The sequence below is a fragment of the Pelophylax lessonae genome (genome assembly GCF_965119305.1).
Source record: "Pelophylax lessonae genome assembly, chromosome: 1".
In the NCBI taxonomy this organism is placed as follows: Eukaryota; Metazoa; Chordata; class Amphibia; order Anura; family Ranidae; genus Pelophylax; species Pelophylax lessonae.
In genome coordinates, this window is record NC_138768.1 from 307,005,357 (window position 1) to 307,014,893 (window position 9,537).

Below are 9,537 nucleotides of genomic sequence, written 5' to 3' on the forward strand. Positions count from 1 at the left end.
ATCAGTCCAAAAGCTTTATTGCAAGAAAGATCACATCAAAAAAACACTGCAACATTTTGGATCCATGCAGAACCCCTTCATCATCGCATGCCTGAGGAAGGGGTCCTGCGTGGCTCTGAAACGTTTCACTTTTGATGTGATCTTTTTTTGCAATAAAGCTTTTGGCCTGCTTTTTGCAAGATCCATGGTGTGCTGGCGAATATGTATGTACAGATACATGGGTGTTCTGACTCTTCTAATGCCTACCTACTTCCAGGGCCAAGTTGCTTTCATCCAGACACAACCAAGCAATTGGTAAGCTTGGGCAATAGCTGCCACTATATTTTCTGAGCACCAGTTACTTTTAAAGCCAACTAACATGGGGGGGGGGGGGTGTTCACAAAACAGGGTTGTTCTTTATTGGGAAAAAAGAATGGTACCTATGAAACAAAGGTTCTCGGATGTACATACCATGTAAACAGGAGATATTCAGACATTTATAACATGTCGGACCATTTATCATATGCTTTACATTCCATAGTCAGATTCACGTCAAAGAACAATCAAAGGATTACCAGATTTTTTCATACTTCTGTGGGCTATTCCTATATTAATTAATAACTTATAAGTCAATTTATACATTTGCAAGGACCCATTTATGTTGGCTTCCCATGGTGTCGTGGGGGAAGCTCACTTGAGTAGAATTTCTTTGCGTAGTATAGCAAAAAGGATATCAGCAGCCTAGTGTATTTAGGCCACTGGACATTGAATTTGGCACTCCTGGGCATACCAGATGGGAGTGCAGGGGATCGAGCGTTGAAGGCGAACGTTGATAGAAACACCTCCCTGAAGAACTGGGTCACCTGCAGGCACATCCAGAACATGAAATATAAAACGTCTAGTACAAAGAGAGGACCTTCGGGGGGTAGATTCTGTGCAGTCTCTGGGGCGTGTAGTATACCTTTATGTAAGAACTTGGTTTGGATTAACTTGTCTCTGGATGCCATCAGTCTGGAACAGCTCCCGAAGCAGTTCTCCCATGTCCAAGTTGGGTATGTCAGCCACTGTTGCCATAGCCTAGCCACGCGCGCAGAGTCCACCCTCATTAAAGTAGCATATATTGCTGACAAGGGTTTAGAATTTTCTGTGGTTTAGAATTTTCTGTGCCAACAGGTGCGACAGGGAATTGGGCTCAAACTGCATGTCGTAATGGAAAGTATCTAAAGTCCATCAAGGGCGGTAGGCCAGAATTGCTTTGCAGTTCCTAAAATGTTACGAGCGTACCTGTAGGCATGAAAGCCTTCAGCCTAAGAAGACTGTGTCTGGCCCATAGCATCGGATCAGGGATCAATATGACATGTGGCAGGGTGGGGTTGCCCCACAGGGGCTGGTATGGGGGGACCAATGGTTAGGTTTCAGGAAGTTGGCTTTAGCTATAGTCTATACTTTGAGTTGTCTTGGTAGGGTATAAAAGGGATACGTACACTCCTAAACCCAGATAAGCGGAGTTGCAGAGTTTGGCCAAGGATCCCAGGTAAGCCGCGTCCAAACAATTTGTTGTTTGAGTTTTAAGACCGAGAACCACCAATGAACGGTGACCAGCACAGCCGCCCAAAAGTTTTGAAGTTGGGGAGTGCCAGCCCCCTGCAGTTCCAGGTGGCCTTCATCAGATGAGGGGTAGCACCCGCCCATATAAAGGAGTTTGGTGCGCTAAAGGTGAATACCCATACAGCAAAGTGGTAATAAAAAACGAATACCTAATGCATTTCAATATACATATAGATTACAACAAAAGGTGTGTATCCTAGTGAAAATTAGAAGTTATCACACAAGGGAGTGATGCAATTAGTCCCAAATGTGGGTGATAGTTGATCCCAAAAACTCCAACTCAGTATCCAATGGTGCTGGGTCTAATAAACATAAAAATTAAGTGAACTGGAGGGAGGGGCCTGACAATGGCGCTGGCAGCTGAGCCACGGAACACCCATCTAGGATGGAGAGCAGCCCCGATTTGAGAGGCTGATGGCCGCAGACCCTACGCCCCTGCCCGCTCGCTAGCCCCCGTGAGACCCCACAAACCCCCCCCCCCCCTCGCTTACCCGAAGGACATCGGGACCCGAACCGGCCCGCAAAACAGCTGGTGGCAGCGGGAGGAGGAACCGCGAGACGCCGTGAGGAGACATGGACTCCGGCGTCTGACATCCTGAGACCGCACAGAGCTTGCGGAGGCACTATAGCCACTGGCGGATGGAACAGCAACCCTGCCAAACAGGCGGGTGGAAGTCACGGAGCTATACTGCAGGAGGTCGGGAGAGGTAAGAGGGGGGTTTTGATCCCCCCACTATAAAGTATAGTTTGTATTTCTTTTCCTCTTCTGATGCCAAAAAGTAAAACAAGATTGAAGTGGAAATGGGTTAAAAGACTGATGGTATAACATGGATCTAAACCTACATTTCATACGGCTAACTAAAAAGATAACCTGAGGAATTTATTTGGACTGTCACTATCAAGGAAAGAAAAGGGATTTTTTTTTTGGTTTTCAATATCCTTTTCCTGGTCTGAGAGGGAAAACCCACTACAAAAAAAAGACAGAGGACATAGGGTAGGGGCTAACTCGAGGAATAAAATATAGACCCCCCCCCCCTAAACAGCCGTCAAAGCATTGTATTCACAAACTGGGTCATATATACAGGGGCTTAGCAGAGATAAGGACTAAAGATGTTAAAAATGGAAAACAGCAAAAGATGGGGGAGGAAAGCCTCCAAAAACAAGTGCTAGCCCTGGGACCATCAAAAAATATATGACTTCTGAAATAGTTGGAGAGAATGTAAATAGTGAAAGACAAGTATCAGCTGAACCAAAACAAAGTTAATGAAGTAAGCAAAAAACCTCGGAATCAGAAAAAGACAAACAATTGATGAAAATAACTCCGACCTCTCCAAAGACAGCGTACACATGGGTAGTGTACAGATGGATGAAATCCCCTGAAATGAGGAAGAGCGGAGAGTTAAAGATCAATTTCCTGCAAAGATGCAATGAGGGAAATGTTTTCAAAATTGTAAGTCTATTAAAAATGAGGTAGCAATCCTACATGGGGACTTTGGGCCATACACACTATAAGATTTTCTGAAGACTTTTTCCTTTAGACTTACCAAAACCATATAATATGAGGTCAAACCTAAATACTTTCAATTTGTATGCAATCTGGCAGGCCCTTGCAGTACATAAGAAAGGTAAATCTGAAGGAAAAAGTCTTCAGAAAATCTTGGTGTGTATGGCCCTTTAGGCCATATGTTGAAAAGAGTAGAGGATGTGGGGAAAAAAAGCAGATGGCCTTAGGAAAGAACTAAAGGTACTTAGAGGAAATGAAGAGATCTCAGACAGTACAAAGAAATATATTCTATAAACTAGAGGACCAGGAAAATGTGGATAGAAGAAAAAATTTGAGAGTACGAGGCTTACCAGAAACTGGGAATGAAGATTTAGAAGAAACAGGGTTCATACGGTCCTGGAAATCCTGGAAAAGTTTTGGAATTTTTAGATGACACTTTCCAGGCCTAGAAAGGTCATGGAAAATTAGGAAACACACTAGGTTTTGGAAAAGTCATGGAATTAAATTACTGTGGAGGAGCGGGGAGCGGATGCTTAATTATTTTATGATAATTATATTGCCACATACTGTATTTACATTTTGCTGTATTAGCGTCCTTCCGGGTCCGCGGTATGCGCGTGCTGTCATTTGCCAGCAGCAGCCGAAGAGATGACCCAATCAGGCAGCGGAAGCGTCACTGGAGGACGGGCCGGCCGCATGAATGTGATGACGCGGAAGGGGGCGGTAACCGTTTTGGTTACCGCACCCCCGCGTCATCACGTTCATGCGGCCGGCCCGTCCTCCAGTGACGCTTCCGCTGCCTCATTGGTTGATAATCTCCCGGCTGTTACTGCTGCTGCTATCCAGTCAGTGTCTCCAGGCAAACCGCGGCCGGCCCTCCCAACTGCCCTCAGTGATTTCCAGTTCCCCCCAGACAGTGCTCTCCATCCCCCTGGTTTTCCATGCTCCCCCCCCCCCCCCCGCGCCTTCCAACCCCACTGCAATGCTTTCCAAACCCCCCCTTAATTCTCTCCAGTCCCCCCCCCCCTCCTCCAGTGCTCTCTGCTTCCCCTGTGCTCTTCTATCATGTCTGCAGTCTCTGACCTTCTCTTCTATCATGTCCGCAGCCTCTGACCACCTCCTGTATCATGTCCGCAGCCTCTGACCACCTCCTGTATCATGTCCGCAGCCTCTGACCACCTCCTGTATCATGTCCGCAGCCTCTGACCACCTCCTGTATCATGTCCGCAGCCTCTGACCACCTCCTGTATCATGTCCGCAGCCTCTGACCACCTCCTGTATCATGTCCGCAGCCTCTGACCACCTCCTGTATCATGTCCGCAGCCTCTGACCACCTCCTGTATCATGTCCGCAGCCTCTGACCACCTCCTGTATCATTTCCGCAGCCTCTGACCACCTCCTGTATCATTTCCGCAGCCTCTGACCACCTCCTGTATCATTTCCGCAGCCTCTGACCACCTCCTGTATCATGTCCGCAGCCTCTGACCACCTCCTGTATCATGTCCGCAGCCTCTGACCACCTCCTGTATCATGTCCGCAGCCTCTGACCACCTCCTGTATCATGTCTGCAGCCTCTGACCTTGTCCTGTATCATGTCCGCAGCCTCTGCCCTTCTCCTGTATCATGTCCGCTAAATGTACAGTGTGTGTCGTAAAACGTTTGACATTTCGAACATGGGAGAGGCAGCGCTGTCTAGCCACGCTAAAGGTGCAAAGCACCAGTCTGCAGCTGTGTGCTTGACAGCTTCCAATCCGATTGCTGGCTTTTTCACCCGTGCGCCTGAAGTGACACTGGCTCCCAGCTGCAGCAGCGGTGCTTCCATTTCATCCACTGTAAAACAAGGGACCATTTTGAGTCACGCTGTATCCAGAAATGAAACCCTAACTGCAGAGGTACTGTAGACTACAAAGATTGTCATTTATTTTAGTAAAAATATGCTGGGTGTGACATGGATTTTCTTCTTATTGAACATGTATACATAGACATTTCATGAAACATTAGGTCATGAATATTTACGTGAAGTCATGGAAAAGTCATGGAATTTTATTGGTGAAAATGTGTATGAACCCTGAAGAAATTATGGAAATGGTATTTAACCCCCTGCTAGGGAGAGAAATAACAGCGAAAATGGAAATTGAAAGGATACACGGAATCAGGAAGCCACAAATTTTACCCAGAGAAACCACAAGAGATGTTATAGTGAGATTTCACAGATATGAGGAAAGGGCACGGATCTGGGAAAAATTGAAAATAGACCCCCCCAATAAAATATAAAGACAGACTTACAGGTGTTCGCAGATCTCTCGCAGGAGACATTGTCAAGGAAGCGGACATTAAGACCAATGTTAGAACTATTGAAACATAATTATCCAGTACTTTTGGGGATATCCAGCCTGCCTAGGAGTAAGAAAAGATGGAAGGACAATAAAGCTGAGATTCCTGGAAGAATTGAAAGACTTCTGTGAGAACCTGAAAATACCCATGTTAGAAACTCCTGGATGGAAAATCATAAGAGAGAAAGGAGTAGAAGAGGAGGAAGATCATTGGCAGTTGATGACGAAGAAGAAATAACATATTGAATAAGAAATATAACAGAGACAAGTCTCACAGAAAGTGTGACTGTGGGGGGGGGGGGGGGGAGAAAAGAAAGCGAGGAGTCCCAGATGGGTGAACCTATCAATTCCTTTCCCATATGATAATATGGGAGAGGAGAAGGAAGTTAGGCGTTCAAGCTCAGTGCCCCACCTCAGGGAAAAGAGTCGATAAAAGGAGGGAGGAAGAGCATCGACTAAATGGGCCCCAAGGGAGAGCGCCTAGTCACCCATAAGGTCACAAACTAGGGGGTGGAGAAGGGATCGGGGGGGGGATAGGGGAAAGACAACTACTGCCCAATATGCTTTATATGCCTACCCTATTATTCAACAGGAAAAAGTTCTCCTTAATATGGGATCAGGAAAGAAAGGTATATAACCCCACAATCAGGAATTAGATGATAGATCTAAACCTTGTAACCTATAACGTCAGAGGTCTGAACTCCCCGGAAAAAAGACAAAGAATTATGAAAGAAATTAAAAATATGGATGCCAATATAATCATCTTACAGGAAACTCATATCTCACATTCATCCAACAAGGCTATATTCGAAGGCTCACCCAAGTTGGTTTTATGCAGATTCTACAACAAAAAAAAGCAAAGGGAGTGGCAATAGGAATTGCAAGAGGAATACAGTTTACCCTGGAAGAAAGGATGACAGACAACGAAGGTAGATTCCTCTTTTTGAAGGGTAAACTGTTTTCAAGAGAGGTGACCTTGGTAAATATATACTGCCCAAATGATAAGCCCATGAGGTATCTTGGGAAAATATTAGACAAATTAGCGGAGTTCAAAAAGGGATGGGTGATAGTGGCCGGAGATTTTAATTTTTGTTTTGACCCTGAGGTAGACAACACGTCGAATGCACAGAGAAGTAGAACATCACATTTGAAAAAGATTAAAAAGAAGCTATTCCAATACCAACTTTTAGATACATGGAGAGTGTTTCACCCAAAAGAACGGGACTACACATTCTACTCCTCTGTGCATAAAGACTCACTCGAGGATCGACCATATATCGATTAAACACAGAGGCCTAGAGGTGGTGACGGAGATTAAAATTGGAATTAAGACCTGGTCGGATCATGCCCCAGTCAAGATGAAGCTGAAAATAGCAGGGGGGGGCAGATCAAAACTAATACCTGGAGATTAAATGAGGAATTACTGAGAGATAAAAAATGGGGAGAAGAAATTTGAAACGAAATAGTATATTCAACTACTGATATAGCAAAGGTGTTTCAGGATTATTATGGAAAACGCTACAATATTAAAGAATCAGCAGATAAGGACCTAAATAAAATAAGTAAAATTCAACAGTACCTAAGAGCAGTGTTGCTCATCTTACTTTAAAAAAGTAATTAGTTACAGTTACAAATTACTTCTCCCAAAAAGTAATTGAGTTACTGACTCAGTTACCACATTGAAAATTAGTTATTCAGTAATTAGTTACAAGTAATTAGTTACTCAGCAAAGTAACTGTGACTTTTTTTTACTATTCTATAATGCAATTACGTTCTATAAGATCTTTAATAGTGGTGGCGGTGTGGCACACTGTGGGGGTCTGAGTCCTGAGTCCTGAGTCCTCCTAACTGTGAGTAACTGTATTTTGTTTTGTTTTTTGGTACCTGCTGCCTGAAATGGTGGTGGCAGTGTGGTGGCGGTGTGGCACACTGGTACTGGGACAGTAGAGCAGGGTCCCCATAGATCCCACTTTAGAGCAGGCCAGGGTCATCATCAATCCCCCTTTAGAGCAGGGTCCCCATAAATCCCCCTTTAGAGCAGGGTCCCCAAAGATCCCCTTTAGAGCAGGCCATGCTCCCCATAGATCCCCCTTTAGGGAGGGGTCCCCATAGATCCCTGTTTAGAGCAGGGCCCCCATAGATCTAAAGGGACCCTGCTCTAAAGGGGGATTTATGAGGACCCTTTTCTAAGGGTGGATCTATGGGGACCCTGCTCTAAAGGGGGATTTATGAGGACCCTGCTCTCAAGGGGGATATATGAGGAACCATTTATAAGGGGGATCTATGGGAACCCTTCTCTAAAGGGGGATCTATGGGGACCCTGCTCTAAAGGGGGATCTATGGGGACCCTGCTCTAAAGGGGGATCTATGGGGACCCTGCTCTAAAGGGGATCTATGGGGACCCTTCTCTAAAGGGGATTTATGAGGACCCTGCTCTAAAGTGGGATATATGGGGGACACTGCTCCAAAGGGGGATATATGGGGGACACTGCTCCAAAGGGGGATCTATAGGGCCCCAGGGCCTGTTCTAAAGGGGATCTAGGGGGACTGAGTTCTAAAGGGGATCTATAAGGGACCCTGCTCTAAAGGGGGATCTATGGCACAGATCCCTCTTTAGAACAGGGTCGCCATAGATCCATCTTTAGAGCAAGCCAGCGTCCCCAAAGCTCCCCCATAGATTCCCCTTTAGAGCAGGCCAGGCAGGGTCCCCCATATATCCCACTTTAGAGCAGGCCAGGCAGGGTCCCCCATATATCTCACTTTAGAGCAGGCCAGGCAGGGTCCCCCATATATCCCACTTTAGAGCAGGCCAGGCAGAGTCCCCCATGTATCTCACTTAAGAGCAGGCCAGGCAGGGTCCCCCAAAGATCTCCTTTAATGAACGTTTTTAAAGTTCTGGTTTTGCTGTTATAGGACACACACTCACAGTGCAGAACGAATGAAGATTTGACTTACATCTCTCATGACTCAGCTGGGACCCGGGCGGGCTGGACACACTGCAATGCTGACACCGGCGGCGGGCATGGCAGGCATGGGCAGCAGGTTAGAGGACGGAGGACTCAGAGCGGAGGACTCAGAGCCTGGGGGGCAGGGCAACCTGAGCAGCACTGCACCTGATTGGTGGCGGCGGCGGCTAGGAGACTTCCAATAGAGCTTGCAATGCAATGCCTGGCCGCGAGAGTCCATGCCCGTGCACAGCGGCAAACAACCGACCTTGTCTGCGTCTCCTCCTCTTCTCTTCCTGTACCGCAGACAGCGGTCATAGAGGAGAGGGGGAATTACAATTACATCTACTGCCATCTAGTGGCGGTAGATGTAATTGCGGTAACGCAGCCGAAAGTACCGGCAGCGGCGTTACAAGGAGGGAACGAGTATTCAGTTAGATTACTCGTTACCCTCAAAAGTAACTGCGTTAAGTAACGCCGTTTACTTAAACGCAGTTACTACCATCACTGCCTAAGAGAGGCGAGACTTCCTAAAATACAAGATGAATTCGATCAGCTAGAGGCCCCAATCACAGAGGAAGAAATAAAAACCGCTCTTAACACTAAAAACTCAGGAAAAAGTCCTGGACCAGATGGGTTTATAGTGAACTCAGTGGCGTACCAATGGGGGGCGCGGGAGGTGTCCCGCCCCGGGTGCCACGCACTGTGGGGTGTCAGCCGGTGTCCTGCCCGGCGTGTTCTGACAGATCCCCTATCGCAGTGTGAAGGCAGCTGCAGTGGCAGCTCCTTCAGTCCATGCTGCTAGCGGGGGGCGGAGCCTCTGTGGGAAGAAGGGGGTGGAGCCTCGGCGGGAAGAAGGTGAGTGCGTGCCCATTGCCCAAGTGTGTGTGCTGGATAGGAGGGGGATGGGGAAGCTGCATATAGAGGAATTCATCTTTCCCTATTCTTCCTGCAGCTACTGAATAACTGATTCTCCTCCTCTCCCTTCTGCAGGAAGAATAGGGAAAGATCAATTCATCTATATGCAGCTGCCCCATCCCCTTCCTATACAACTTTTCTGGCCCCCCCAGTGCTCTTAACCCCCCCCCTCCTCCAGTGCTCCTAATCCCCCCCTCAGTGTTCTTAGACCCCCCCCTGTTCTTTAGCCCCCCCGATGCTCTTCAGCTCC